Consider the following 15,921-nt stretch of genomic DNA (forward strand, 5'->3'; position numbering starts at 1 on the left):
TTGTTTCAATTGACTGAAGGCAGACAGATTGGGAATTGAGGAAAAGGGTTACGAGGATAGTTCTCAGAATGTTTTGGCAAAGCATCATTGCGGCTATAGTTGGAGGTGATCAGAATCAACTTTATTGTCACATCACTAGTTTACAGGCAGTGGTGTCATGCTCATTGCCCGGGATCCCACGGCGTGGTACTAAATATTTTTTGACATGCATGCGCACGTACGGCGCAGTGCACGTGTGCCGTGCACGCTAGAAGGCGACCCACTACATTCAAGACGCACCAGGCACCAAGTACCCAAATCGTAACGGGTTTACTGGCGGTGAGCACGCCCCCCTAGATTCACGATGTGTCAAGTATCCAAATCAAATTCTATTTTTGATCTATTTTTCATAACAACAGGTTTAACTGTGCAACACAGCAGTATGGCTCCAGTACTGCTTCTGCTGTGTTCTGTCTGCACGCAACGAGAATGCTGCCTATTCGTCCACAGCAAACCTTTTAGTTTCGCTACTGCAAGATGTCTGATTATTTTAAGTCTACTTTCGTGTTTGTGTGTCTAACACACTAGGCTATCAGCTGTTCTGTGCGCATGCACAGATGTAGGTGCGTGTGCATAAGTGGGCGCATGTGACGTCATTAAAATGCCGTACCACCGGGGGAAAAAAACACCATTACACCACTGTTTACAGCCAGGTGATGAGAGGGTCTGGGATATACGAAGGCAAAAGGGGGTGTACTTGCAGTACTTTCATGCAAAATGTGCTTGTACAGTACGCTGTATGGCCAATCTGCATACCCGCATCACGGATGACCCAGCGCGGGTCCCTGCATGTTACTGCTTTCCCTTCCACGGTGAGGGGGGTGAGCTGCTAGGGGCTCAGATTAAAAGGCCCCTCTTCCCACCCGCGTGCGAATCACAAATCACGCGGAGCCACAGTGCTTCCTCTGCCAAGGAACCCAACAAACACTCAGTTAAAATAGCCGCAGCCACAGCCCTGGGTTTTCATCTCGCTGGGCACGGAAAGCCGAGTTTGTATTTTAATTAAACAAGCGTGTGTGCCAACATTGACATGTGGAAGTCACTGCTTCAGTGAATTCTGTACTACTGTACACTTTCTTTTAGCCAGCTCTTTTAATTCTAGAGTTAGTGCAATCTGCAAGCAAAGCTCCTAGTAATTAGGCAGTTAGACACAGAGCTACCGTTTGTGAATGGGCGTAAACTGTGATTGTCCATGCAGCTGTAGGCCTACTGTAGCATGCACACAACAGTCTTCAGAAAGCTAATGTGGTGGAACAATTTATCTTAATACATCATGTTATCATCTACTCTGTGCACTTTGGCTCTATCCACTCAACGCTGACATGAATTGTGTTCATATCACAGCCTTGTACCAGTTAAAGACCTCTGGGGGAGGGGGTAATTGAATGGCCTATCTGCCCCATGTTAAATCCTAATTCTCTCTCTCAACAGGCCCCTGGCGGCATGCTTTATGGGATTATATGCAACCAGGCATTTAGGATGTAGCACAGATAGATAACCTTCCTCCCTGCATAGTGCATACAGCTTGTTCCCCTTTCTCCTTGTTCCTGCCTTTCACCTTCTCGCCTGAGAGGATTAAGTCAGGCTTCCGGACATGGAGCGCCGCATGGCGAGGATGAGACGTTTGAAAGGTCCCGGGGAGACTGGAAGGGACTTGGACTCAATTGCTGCTTTTCTCTCAGTGCGTTCTGGGGTCAAGACTTTTTTTAAGTTGACAAAGGGCCAGTCTATTTTTCACAGAGAATGTGAATATAAACAAAACAACTTTGTGTGCAGATTGCTCGGCTGTTCCCGAGAGACAGAGTGGAGTCTGCGGAACGAGAGTCTACGAAGTGAAATGGCTATTTGTTGAATTGTATTATTGTTCAGTGGTGTGGAGACCGAGTGTGTTTGTGGCTCTGACAGAACTCTGCTCCAAGGTCAATGGCATGCTCGACCAATATCATCTGTTCTATCTCTGGTACATCTTTTCTTTTTTGTATGCAAAACATCGTAACAAAAAGAAAACCTGTGTCAGGGGCACAATAACAGTTCCAGTTCAAAGCCGGGTCAAGTTGAATTTGATGAATCCACCTAATTCAAGTTGTAACTGAGATAATCTTGGTTGGATGATTCATTGTTTAATTGATTGATTTCTTGAACATGATCTGTGTTTATTGCATACTTTTTGTTTAGTTTTTGCTTTTGCGAGAAAATATTGTTCAGGTTTGGACAGGTAATGAAATGTGTCTCCTGTGTGCATAAAGACCCACAAACGACTTTAGTGGCCTTTGCGAAAACATGCAACAGTGTTTGAACCGTCTTGAATTCTTCAGGTTTTAACATGCAACAGTGTTGAACCGTCTTGAATTCTTCAGGTTTTAACATGCAACAGTGTTGAACCGTCTTGAATTCTTCAGGTTTTAACATGCAACAGTGTTGAACCGTCTTGAATTCTTCAGGTTTTCATGTTGAACCGTCTTGAATTCTTCAGGTTTTCTAACATGCAACAGTGTTGAACCGTCTTGAATTCTTCAGGTTTTCATGTTGAACCGTCTTGAATTCTTCAGGTTTTCATGTTGAACCGTCTTGAATTCTTCAGGTTTTCTAACATGCAACAGTGTTGAACCGTCTTGAATTCTTCAGGTTTTCATGCACAAAGGAAACATGCAACAGTGTTGAACCGTCTTGAATTCTTCAGGTTTTCATGCACAAAGGCAACTTGTTTTTTTGTTCCAGTTCTGCTGGAGTTGGGGTAGGGGTCAAGGGTCACGACTGAGGTGCTGTGTGTCAGCAGCAGAGGGGACTCACAAAGCCTGTGGGGAATTATGGGCCAGCAGCTCCTAGTCCATTATTGGCATGTTGAGTTGATCCCCCCCCCCCCCCTTTTTGAATATCACGTCATGGGGTAACAAAAGACTCATGCAAGGCCTCTCAGTTCGCCCCCAACACACATGCATACTGTATACCGACACTCTTCCCCCCCCCCCCTAATTTCTCACTCAGTTTTGATACAAGAGTCATCTTGTTCAGATGTATTTTTCACCAATATATATATATATATATATATACACCGGTGTGTGTGTGTGTGTGTGTATATATATATATATATATATATATATATATATATATATATATATATATAAACAGTAAAGTGAGTTGTTCACAGATTGTGCTACAATCTAACGTAATTAAAGCAAAGAATGAATAATATCACCAGTAAGATGCCCTGAGGGCAAGAAGCGACCTCGCCCTAAAGGGCGAGAAGTGAGGTCGTGTGCACGCATCCGCCTGGGTGACGGCAGAATGCTGGGCGCTTTGTCATGGGGGGTCAAATCAACATAAATTATGGAATGAATTCTGTACTGGCCATATATGGAGTGTGTCTTGAGTGTACAGGGTGTGATGAGGTAAGATCAACAGGGAATGTCAGAACAGGTCAGCTCCATATATGGAGATCTAAGGGTGGCAGCGGGGGCAGTGTCTTGAGTGTACATGGTTTGATGAGGGCCCAGGTAGGGCCGGCCTTCATTTTCGGGTCTGTTGAGAACTCTAGTTTTTGCAGGCTGCTGGGCACGGCTGCTCTAATAATTTTGGGGCAGGCCAGTCTAGAGTTTGAATGGACAGGTATCAGTCAAAAGGGGGACATCGAAGAGGAAGGACGGGCGGGGAAAGGATCAACATATGGAATGTCAGAACAGGTCAGCTCCATACAGCATATGGAGATCTAAGGGTTTGAGGTCAGATGTAGAGTTGCTGGCCGGCTCCATATGCAGATCTGCCCCATGCGGGACCTAACTATTTCCGTAGACAATGCCCTGGTAACGTCTGTCCCAACAGCCAGGAACCTTGGTGTTGTCCTGGACAGTCAGCTCTCGTTCCAAACACACATGAATTGCATTTTTTTTTTTTTACACATCACAGCTGTCACTCGATCCTGTAGGTTTACACTCTATAACATACGATGAATTAGACCGTTCCTCACCAGGAGTGAGGAACATTTAGATCTTGTCTTGGACAGGTACAATAACTTAATTTATAAATTTATTTGGCAGCATTTTCAAAAAATGTACTGGTAAGTTAAGTTCCAAAAGTGCTGTCAAACATGCAGTCCGCCGTGTTTGACTTCCTCTGTGGGTCCTAACACACGTGATGAAGAGAAGGTACCTGGAATGAACTCAGAAGTACAGCTTCAAAGAGGTCATTCATGGTATTACGCTACTCCAGAGTTATTTATATTTATCCACAAGGGACTTGTTTGCGCTCCCAACAAACTCCTTTCAAAATACTTTCTCCATTAACCACTTTAGCCTTGGCATCCCAAGTTTGAGCAAAAATTAACATTAACATTTTCAAAAAATAGATCTACAATGTGTCACAGCGTGAAGCGATGAGAGCTTGTAGATCTGCTATTTAATTGATTTATTTGTGTTTAAATGAACAGTGTCCATCGGAGTTCTCGAAGTAACAACACACTTCTACACATTCTGTAAACTCAGCAAAAACACTGATCCCCCACTTGTAGTTTCAGAAATCCCTGGGGCTTGGCCCAGGGATTTCTGGTCAGGACTTCACTATCAACCACCCTGGCAGGCAGAATGTCTTTCATCTCCTTGCCTCAACCCTAGAAATAATGATGTGTATCTCCTCACTCTATCTATCCCTCAGACTCTATCTCCATGGCTTACAGCAGTGCTTCCCAGGTCTTTAGCGAACCTCAAGGCTACGCTTTAGATAATTTCCGGCATCCTGTGACTCGTGAGATCAGCCGAACGATAATATTTATTTATCTCGCTATTTATAACTGCGCTTCATTAGAAATCCTACTTTGAAGATGTCAATATTGCCTTAAAATGACTCCCTTTGTGGGGGGTCTAAAGGATTCCAAGACAAGTAGATTGTCCAAGACAAGATTTTGTTTTCAGGCATGTGACAGATTGCCATGGTGATGACTGGAGGTGGCAGAGGAATTGGAATAGTTGGGAGGAGATGGACTAGAGAAATGGGTCCCTTGATCAGTTGATCCATTTGAAGGCAGCAGTGGATATTGGGCCCACGGTCACTGCAATGTAGACAGAGACAGTGTTTGAAGTTTTTGATCAATACGGGTGTCAGTGTGTTCTTTGTTTGCTGCCTCTGGCAGTCGCACAGGGCCAGTGGATGTGACAGTTGTTGTTGTTATTTGCCAAATCTGGATGCACTTATATTTAGTCCGTGCCAATAATCATTCGCTCCAGGCTGCATTCTTCCCCAGCTTGATGTGTGCAAGTGCATGAGTTCCTCATTTGCACCTGTGTAGAATTACCGATGCTGTACAACACATTGTCATTTGATATTTGTGTTGAAATCAGTTCAGTATTTCCCCTGAACAACAACAGTGACCATGCAGTAAAATAAAAAAGGATATAGTTGACACTGAAGCGGGGTGTGTCTACAGGAAGACATCTGTTGTTTCCACACAGGGTCACTTATGGAAACGATTTGCATTCAATGAAGCACATATCCCCTGTTGCGCATTAATGAAACTGAAAGAGGCAGATGTATATGCAGATTGCCACTGCAGTAACGGCATGCTGATAACACTTTGATAACCTTTGTTGACACGTTAACACTTGCTTAAACGACCCGAGATTATATTAGTTCAGTATCATCTTGGACTGCTAATGGAAAGGGGTTTCCCCTTTCTGCAGATAAACAAAGCTGATAGTGGTAAACATCCAGCTTGTCCTCCCACAGGGTTATAACACCTTGACTGAAGGCCATTGATGGATGTCATTAGCTACAACCCTCTAATCCTATCATCGCTGTCTAACATGTTGCCTCTATTTTCGTTTTGATGGGTCCATTATGTGTTTGTGTATTTCATTTGTTTTGTGTACTGCCTAGTTATCTTAGAAACTAGAGGGTTTTCCACAATAATTCTCAGCCATCATTTTTCAATCAGTGAACAAATGTCAACTTGTATGGGAGGAAAGAAAATCATAAATACATTACATACTGTAATATACTGCACAGTAAAATCCTCAGTGTCTTTTTTTTTTACTCATAGTGTAAAAAATGACCGTTACGGGTCAGGCTTGTATTGACACTGAGGATTTAAACGTTGTGTTCTTTGTGTGTCCTGTACTGTCATGTGAAAGAACCCACAGGCATAGCGAATTGTCCCTATTCAGGCTATTGTGACAGATGCTGCCGTGCACGTCGGCTATACGCACGCCGTTTCATGCGTGCAAGCAACGTGCGTGCGTGTGTGTGGTGTGGGGCGAGGAAGCGAGGGCACATGCGTGCCACAGCAGGAGGCATGGCGTGAGCAGTGCTCCCTCCACATGCATGTTCTACGTGTTCAGCTGTCACAGAGCCACCAGGGGGACGCCAGGAATTTCATGACCCCCACTCTCACTCTCTCTCTCTCTCCCCCTCTCCCTCCCACATCTCCCCCTTCCTTCTATATTGTCTTCTATATTTTTCCCCTCTTATTGTCCCCCATCCCTGTCATCCCATATTCCTCCATTATCCTCCCATTCATTTCTCCTCCTGCTCTCTGACCTTCTCTGTGTGGTACAATCCTAACCAACTGACCCCCTCCCTCCCACTCCTTCCACTCATCACACTCTCCACCCATCCCAGTCTCTGTCCCCCACATTTCTTTCAGCTGTGCCTGCCTGGCATGAACTTGAGATGTTGGTGGTTTGGCCCCCTGGTGTCTGAAAGGGTCCTGGGAACCAGCAGACTAGAGGGGTAGAGACTTGATAAATATAGTGACCACTGTAAGGGTCCCTTCTGGCTACTATTATACTGTCAATGATACGTGGGCTTATAGCTGCAGAATTCACCATAATTCACAGGGCAGGCATTTTACTCTTCCGTGGTGGTAATACCTTGTGTGTGATGTCACAACTCAAGGAGCCCCCTGGCAGCTGGCACCTTCAAAGCTTTGATCCCCTGGCCGGACATCTGACACTAGTGGGCAGCCAGCGCCACGTCAGGGCGAGAGCGAGGGGATGGAGGGGGTTAGCATGGCATTAGCCGTTTGGTTAGTATTCAGCCTGTGGTGTCGGACAAGACAGGCCAATGTCACCCCAAGGTCTGCATTCCCCCGGCATCGCAGCAGCATTCTCCAGCTCCTGCGATTCTCCACTGACCCAGAGGCAGGATCACAGCTATGACACCTCTCTGTATCTCATTCAGACAGAGAGAATGGGGCTAGTGAACCGAGTAGCCCCCCCAACACTGGCCCCTGCCTGCACCTGCGAGCCCTGCTGATGAGCACCAAGAGAGGAAGGGGAGAATGGGTTCTGAAGATCCTTATTTAAAGGATAAAAGCTTGGACTTGGGGCAAGTGTGTTGAAGTGTGTGGGGGGTTGTTGGGGGTGAGCTGTTTGAGGAAACTGATTAGATGTCCGTTATGGTAGGTTATTAATTTCTGAAGGATAAGGGGGGATGGAAAGGACGTGGGGAGACATCAAGAAAGAGTGTATGAGAGAGTGAATGGGGGGTTACCACCACTGACCCCCTGCAGGTCATTCAGTCATTCATAGGATGAGGCCATTTTATAGAGCTCCTTCTTCCCTGCATGCCTTTGTTGCTATTCTCCCCATCAGCGGAAGAGAATTTGGAAATCGGAAGATAAGTCTCGTCATGGGAAATGAATGAGGTGTCTGTCAGAAGAGGGGAGGTACCCAGTAGCTATCTCTGAAAAGATTTGGGGGCTAAGTTCTCAAAGGCATTCTACTACGGGTCCTCGCTTGATAAGACTGCCTACCCTTTCCCTCGAAGAAACACAGAGTCTGATAACCCGTTCTGTCTGCATGGATGTATGATGTTTACAGATGTGCTCAGCTCCTGGGAAAAAACTGTGCCTCTCCCCTACCAGGACGGCCATCTTTAATCCGGTAAAGAGCAGGGGGATTTGGTCGCCCCTGGCCTGCCTGACGGCCCTTTGGAAATCTCTCGCCCGTGAGAATGGGGGCTTGGGGGACGGAGGTGTGGGCTGGGGTGTGTGCGTAGCCATGCAGGAGGGGACAGTCTTTGTGAATTTAGTTAATCTAATTTGAGCTTTTTCCCCCGAAGGCTCTCTCTTTCCCTGGCCCCTGCCCCTGCATGTTCCAGACCTCAACCCAAGCAGGCCAAAGTTTCATGTTGTCCTGGTGAAAATAGGCTTTGTTTTGTTTAATCCAATATCCTTATGCAGTAAACCTGGGGTGAATATAAACGGGAAAGTCTGATGAAAAGGTGGATGTATCCTTTTACTCCGGCACTCGGATCTCACCATCAGATTGGAAAGCTGATACACAGTGGAGATTAGAGGGATACACTCAAATAAACATATTTAGCACTTCACATAACAGGAAGTGTGGCCCCTCTGCTGCTCTGTAAATAAAGTTTGAATGCAACAAAACATTGATTATTATTTAGCAGGGTTAGAGCGATAGCAATGGAAAGAGCCGGTGTTGCCAACTCTTGTGAGAGAAATAAGCGAACCCACATCCAAAAACAAGCCCAAAACAAGCCAACTCTTGGCGAGAGAAATAAGCCAAATCTTCCCTCGAAAAACAAGCCAAAACAAGCCCAATTATATCGCCATATAATACTAATAAATAAATATTTGCATTTATCATTATAAATACTATACTATAATAATAATATTAACTATTATACAATATACTACTATGTATGTCTATAATTATGAATGTTTTGGTCGTTTATTATTATACTATTACACACATAGTAGAGACACCAGGCAGATTCTGTCACTCAATGTGATTCACACTCCCCCACCTATGGGTATTTATAGTATATACATCAAAGTATTGTTTGATATTCAAAACAAGCCACCGATTTTTTTTAAACAAGCCCAAAAAAAGCAACCCGCAAATAAAAAACCCCACCATTGGCGGGAAACAAGCGGACTTTGCAAGCCTGGAAAGAACTCTTTTGATGACATTAACTTCCAAATGTCTTTTATATTATGCATATACCACGAACATGAACCGTCTGGATCGCTGTATAACGGCAATCTAATGGGCCAATCTAATGGGCCAATCTACCAGGCACTGAGTATCAAATGAGACAACTTGAGACAGGTTACCATGGTGTGAAAATGCAAATGCGCACATTTAGAGGCATTTCTCTGACGTTTCACACCTCTGGTGAATACACTGTGATGCTGTTAGAAGTGAGATGTGTATTCACACATTAGACTGGGCCTTTTGATGTTGGTGTGTTGGATATAATCAAGGTCCCGTAATCCATTTTTAATGGTTCAGTGGATGGGAACAGTTTTTTGATTAACGGGGCAGGCTTTGTCAACTAATTGTCCCAGTGTTTAGCGTGAATGAGTGAGTTTGTACATTGATTTGTTCTCACATCAATGGTATCATTGCGTTGCATTGATTAAATAGGAAATGGCCCATTAGTGCTGGAACAAGTCTAGCTGATAACAACGGTTTGTAAGCTTTGTATCTTTTCTGTCTCCCTTTTTTGCGCTCTTTCTCTAGCCTCCTCTTCCTTCCCTTTAGCTTTGCGACGTTTAGTGTCTGCTGCACTACCATCCTTTTTAACTTAAGCCAGGCAATAGATGTCGAAGGGCAAGAATGCAGCTGTGTTGGATTGCAAGGATTTATCACACTGAGGTGTGAGGGCTGCTGCCTGCACTGCTTGCTGCCCCTTTAGATGTAACAGTTTAGTGCCAATGGCACTCCCACTGTGGAGCCATTACAGAGGTTTATTGCTTTATTAGTTTGATTTCTGCAGACCACATTATTATGTGGCTACTGTTACAGGGATTGGGGGGGGGGGGGATCAGAGAAATAAGGCAATATATACTCTGTAAACCTGTGTGTTAACTGTTAAGTAGCATTACTGGTCAACTCAATTTGGAATAGTAGTCTGTCCCCTCAATCTCTCTCTCTTGCTCTCTCTCTCAGTCTCTCTGTCTGTACTCTCTTACTATGCTCTCCCCACCCTGTCTCTCAGTCATGCACTCTCTGGCTCTCCCTTTCTCCTCCCATTCCCTCTCTTTCCCCTCCTCTCTCTCTCCCTCGCTGGCTCTCAAGTTACGTTGTACTGGGGGTTTTCTTACTTGCATCCTAAAGTGTCGTGTGTGTGTGTGTGTGTGTGCGTGCGTGTGTGTGTGTGTGTGTGTGTGTGTGTGTGTGTGTGTGTGTGTGTGTGTGTGTGTGCGTGTGCGCGCGCCTGTCTCCCCCTGCGCTGTGCTGTGTCCTTGTCCCTGCCTCCTGGCAGCAAGGAGCCACCCAGCAGCCGGGCTGTGATTGGGCAGGGGGAGTGGGGCTTCTTGACACAGCTCTACGGTGCCGACTCGCACACCGCTCCCGGGGACGTGTTTCAACAGATGGTCGAGGTTAGAGAGTGTCATCACATCGGAGAGAGGATTAGAGGAGAGAGGTTGTCTTCCAGGAGCTGTGTGGTCCCAGTCTATAGACCCTCCTCTCTATACTCTTCAATACCCAAGAAACCCTCACACCGAAGACGCACTCACTCAACCCCCCCTCTCTTCTGGAGGCAGAAGACTTGCTGCAGAAGAGAAGAGAAGAGTCAAACTCCAAGAGAGAGAGAGAGAGGAATCCTAGCCTTTCCTCTCACCCTGCCAGCACTGCTCTCCTGCCCTCCAGGTACTTTTTTTATGTGTGCAACTTTCCCACTCTCTTTTACTATTTTCTGTGCCTTTTTCTTGCGTTACTGTGAACTGTTCTACTGCTTTTTGCCTCTTATTACACGTCTGACTGGTGTGGCGTTATAGAATTAAGATTGTGGTTTTGACAGCGTGGAGATAAGAGCTGTGGAGTCTCTCTCAGCAGTGATTTGTGGTAGTGCTGTGTTGCTGCACTGTTCTGTGTGTGTGTGTGTGTGTGTGTGTGTGTGTGTGTAGCCTGTAGACAGCACAGCAGCCCTCTGTGTGCAGAAGTTTTACCCCCTTGAATGACAAGAATTCTCCCCGTCACAAATTCCTCTGTCTCCGGGGATTAGAAGGCAGTACATTCCATTAATCTCATTTTGTTTTGCCTCCTCTGCCCATAATAAGCAACCACTGAATTTCTCTTGTCTTTAGTTTTTTTTTGCTTTTTGGAATTGATCACTAATGGTATCAGAGAATCATGCTGTTCACCCCTCTGAAAAGTTAAGTACCGGTACTTGAGTGACTGTGGTGTCAACCATTTGGGATGAAGAAGCTTTCTGCATGTGACTTACATATACAGGAGTACACCAAGAAGTAGACATTTGTGGTCTACTTTTTTTTACCGTCAGTTTTCAGACTTAAAATAATCACTTTTCACCTGAAGAAAACGATTCAGGCTTCTCCTCATTAATTTTCGTATTGGTTTCTTCTCCGGTGCCTAAAATAGAAAACCAAAAACCACCGGTTTGGTTAATGTCCATTCCCCAAACTCAGTGTAGCATTTAACACCCCTTCACATCAGTCCAGTTAAGACTTTTCATAAATCTAGTTCAGAGTGCACTCTTGGCAGACGGTGTCAGTGTAGCCTAAATGGATGGGCTGTTGAAGAGCATTTTCCTCACAAACTGTCAGAGCTGCACCAGAGAGAGAGAGAGAGTCACAGAGAATGTACGCCTCACTTCAGCTATTCAGCTCAGCTCAAGTGAGAAGGGAGACTTGCCAATGGTGTGGGAATATGATGTATAGTATTTATACGCAGCTCCAGGCACTGTGTAGTGTGCATGCATGTATGTGAACCTGTGTATGCGCGCGTGTGTGTCATGTGTGTGTGTGTGACTGTGTGTGTGTGTGTGTGTGTGTGTAAGGTGTTTGCGAATGGAGATTGTGCAGCTGTGAAGGACTGAACAGCAGCGCGGGCTGAGGAGTGAGGAGCTTGTATGGGTGAAAGCTGCTGTTGTGTGAATATGTGTTTACCTTAGCAAATCAGCCATAGCTACACTTCCTGCCTGTTACTTGGAAGTATTTAACGAAACCACTGGTAGATTGTGATAGCTGCTGCTCTTTAGCGCGCGTGAGTGAGTGAGTGTGATGGTTTACATGCATAATGCTAAACTAATTATAATTTAGCTGCTAATGGATAGTAGATAATGATGCTTTTAAGTGATGCAAGACCAGCTTCATCCCAGCACTTCTTCAGCTGAAAAACGTTTCACCTCCCCTTGAAACGAAAGGTGCTTGTTGCAGAAGTCACTGAGTTCAGCCTCAGTTGTTAAAGTCCCGCTGTTATGGAGATCCATGCGAGTGACTTCTCACTGTTCACATGTGTTGTATGGGCTCTCTGTGCGTACCTACCGGCCCATACCAACTGCACAATCTCTCCCTCTGACCTAGTTTCCCTCCTAAATGGCGAGCTTATGCTGTGGTCGTGTTCAAAGGCTACCGCCAATTGGTTGTACCGGGCACAATTAGCGTAAAACGGAATGGGAAAGGTTCATATTTCAATGCATTGCCAGCCCTGACTTAGCAAAGGTTTGCAGAGGAACGACAGGCCCAATGCACTTTAAGGCCTGAACTGAGTCAATCTTTATGTTCAGTATCGTTGAACCTCCCCCCGCCCCGCCCCACCCGCCTGTCTGTCTTTCTGTCTGTCTGTCTCCGTCCGTCCAACAAACCCCAAGCAGGCCAGTTCCAGCCAGCAGAGTATTTTTTTTTCCTGAATCCTCAGCTGGACATACTGTATAGGAGGGCATCAGCTTTAAGAACAGCGCCAACTGGTCCTATAGAGAGAAGGGAGGTCCTTTAAAAGCGTCACTGTGCTACAAACAACGTGAGCAGCTGGTGCAAATAACGTGAGGGTCCAGGGGGCAGAGGCTTGCCAAGACAAACGTTTTCCCAGTAGCTGCTTTGCCGTCATTCGAATCTACTGAGCTCTGTGTGCGAGCGTGTGTTTGAACGCAAAGGCTGGCGTAATACATTGTTCTGATAGATATGGCATGAGGGAAGAGGTGGAATTTGCAGCCGTGTTGTGCAATGCTAAGTGTTATTCCTACAAATGGAAAAGTGTGTGTGCTTGTGCAAGCGCGCTGGCGCGCGCACGCGTGCGTGTGTGCATGTGAATGCCAACCACAGTGAATCAGAGTTCTCAGACATCCTGCATGACCTCATAGGTGCCGACTGATGAACAAGAGCAAAGAAATGTATCTCAAAATAGTCAGACTAAATAAGCTCTATGAGAGCTACAGTACATAAAACACAAAGAGTCTATAAGTCTGCATTATGTCAATACCTGAGTTCTAATATGTAAAACTGTCAGAAATACTACAGTAGATTGATTGAGTACTAAGACTGTCCTGTCCTGTATGCGTGAGCTGGCTAGCGGAGCAGTTTTTCGGAGCAGGCTTAGGAGGCACATATGTAAAGTATTTTACCTCCCCACATCTTTCTCCTTTATGAACTCCAAATCAGGAACATGTTGGACGCGGCACTGCCCTCTTTTCCCATAAGGTTTTCTTCTTCTGCTTCTTCAAGTCACAAATTGATCTTTACAGAATGCCCCTTAGCCTCAACCTGGTGCTGTGTTTTTGCACATAGCTTACCTAACCTTATGTCGAGGGAATGCCTGACGAATCAGATACATCCTTCATGCTGTTCACCACATGAACTCAAGCGTCCCTATTTTGGGGCCGAATGTTCCCCGAAAATAGCCGATCTACAAGCTCAATGCGCCATAACACAGCACATTATGAGCTCGTAGATCAGATAGATCGCTCGCGAAGATATTTGGTGTAGAGGGATAAAAGGAAGGGGGTTTAAGTGGTGCGTGTAAGTGGCTCTGCTGTGAGAGATGCCACATGCTGTATCTAGAATCAGATCCCTGCTCCAGGGTCTCTGCTGGATGCAGTAATGGGAAGTCTTTCAAATGACTTTCCATATTCCTGGGAGACAGGAGGGAAAGTGGTCGTCTATAAAAAGCAGAGTCTGGGGATGTGATGCAGAAATGTTGAAAAATAGGCACTGATGAATATGCAATGTCAAAACCAATCAAACGTGAGTTTACTAAATTGTCGTTCCCCCCCCCCTCTCACTTTTTGGATTTTGTGAAAGTTTTGTGCATTAGTTTTCTTTTTTTTCCTGTTTTGTATTTTACGTCAGTTTGTGTAAGAGAATATGAATCATGCAAAGCGTTGTGCAAATCATTGTGCAAATCCAAACATGATATTCTACATCTTTTAACCACCAGTATCGTGTGTGCGTGCGCAACCGTGTGTGTGTGTGTGTGTGACTGTGTGTGTGTGTTTGTGTGTCACTCTCACCTCATGCATGGACGAGTGCGTTAAGAAAAGGTTTCCTAAACCACCCTCTGCTCAAAGCTCTTGTTTATCTCAAGGGCTTAATGATAGTGTTGCTCACACAGGACTGATTGCATGGTAGCACTCAGGCAGAAGACGCAGTCCTATAACTGCAAATGACCAGTATTTGAACACTGAGCTCATGACATGCTTTATTTATGTGGGATCCGGAGAGGCTATCTTTAGATGAGTCAGCCACTTTCTCAGTTGCCTTGCCGTCCCTCGCTATTCAACCAGTGATATGGAGTTAAGATAGGCTTCCAAACGCAGCCTGCCTGACATAGAGACGAGCGTCCTCTGCTTTTACCGGCACGGCTCAAGGGAAATCTACCTTGCACGCATGAATGACCACAAGCATGTGCTTTACGCATGTGCACACATTTATTCCACAGAGTAACACACACGGGCATGCTCGCGCTGCAGGGAGCTATTTTGAGGGTGTTTGGGAGATCACAATAGCACCCCCAAGTGTTTGTTCAGTCTCTGTTGGATGCGGTGGAGGTCAGGGCAGGCAAACATCACATCCACCTCATTGCTGGGAGGAATGTGCTAATCCTCCAACACACCTCCACTAGTTAACTGAACGGAGTGAAGTGAGAACACGGCCACTGCGTTCTCCTGCATTTCCTCTCTTTTCTTTAGCATCAGATCATGGCCAGTTAAGACACACACGCCTGTGTTGTAGGGCGGCTGTGGCTCAGGAGGTAGAGCAGGTCGTCCAATGATCCCTGGGTCGGCGGCTCGAATCCCGGCTCCTCCTTTCCACATGTCGAAGTGTCCTTGGGCAAGACACTGAACCCCACATTGCCTCCAATGTCAGTGTGATCGCCACTATTGGTGTGTGAATGTGGGAAGTGAGGACGCTGGCGTCGACTGTTCGCCGCTTCACCAATGTATGAATTGTAAAGCGCTTGGAAGCGCTATAAAAATCTGGAAGTCTGGCTTGTAGCTCAACATATAAAGAACTCTGCAACCATTTTCCAAACCTGCACCCCCAGACCCTTCTTATTCTAACCTCATTGGTTTTTCAACAACAGAATTAATCGATGGACTGGAGAAAGTGTAAGGGAGTGGGTGAGAGTGCATGAAATCAAATAAGAAATCAAAGAGAGTGAGAGAAAGTGAATGATGCCTGTAACGTGTAACTGCAATTTTTTTGACGACTCAGCACTCCTGATCTCGGGCAAGAACAAAATGCAAGTCAAGGATGCCCTCAGTTCCGAACTCAGCAAAATCAGCCCTTTTGTGTTTGACTGTACACTGTTGCTGTTTTTACATTTCTGTCTAAACTATTCAATCAATCAATCAAACGAGTGATTTTCACAATGGTGTCCGGAGCTGCTCTCATTAAAATATCACTGCACGTGGATGCAGCATGGGCTTTGAGGGGGGTGGGGGTTGGAGGGAGCAGTAGGAGAGGGAGAAAAAGGGAGAGACAGAGAGAGAGAGAGGGGGCTCATTGGAGTGCAGTTGCTTACTTGAGTGGTGTTGACTCAGAGAACGAGCAGGCTTTACTTTGCACACATTCAGTCTCGTCTCGTCTCTCTCTCTCACACACACACACACACACACACACACACACACACACACACACACACACACACACAGTATATTATAATCTTCCTTGCGGAACAGGCA

General features: G+C 45.6%; 1 protein-coding gene across 10 annotated transcripts in view; it reads left to right on the top strand.

Moving 5' to 3' along the window:
* The window catches only part of sulf1 (sulfatase 1), a 65,780-nt gene that overhangs the window by 11,978 nt on the left and 37,881 nt on the right, over positions 1-15,921 (top strand). For all 10 annotated transcript variants that reach the window (XM_080793212.1, XM_080793205.1, XM_080793207.1 and 7 more), the window contains one exon: positions 10,261-10,649. The gene's annotated coding sequence lies outside the window, so the exon portion shown is untranslated. Of the gene's footprint in view, positions 1-10,260; positions 10,650-15,921 lie in introns of those variants that run through there.

Source organism: Protomyctophum bolini, assembly GCF_963924005.1.
Source record: "Protomyctophum bolini genome assembly, chromosome: 21".
Taxonomy (NCBI): Eukaryota; Metazoa; Chordata; class Actinopteri; order Myctophiformes; family Myctophidae; genus Protomyctophum; species Protomyctophum bolini.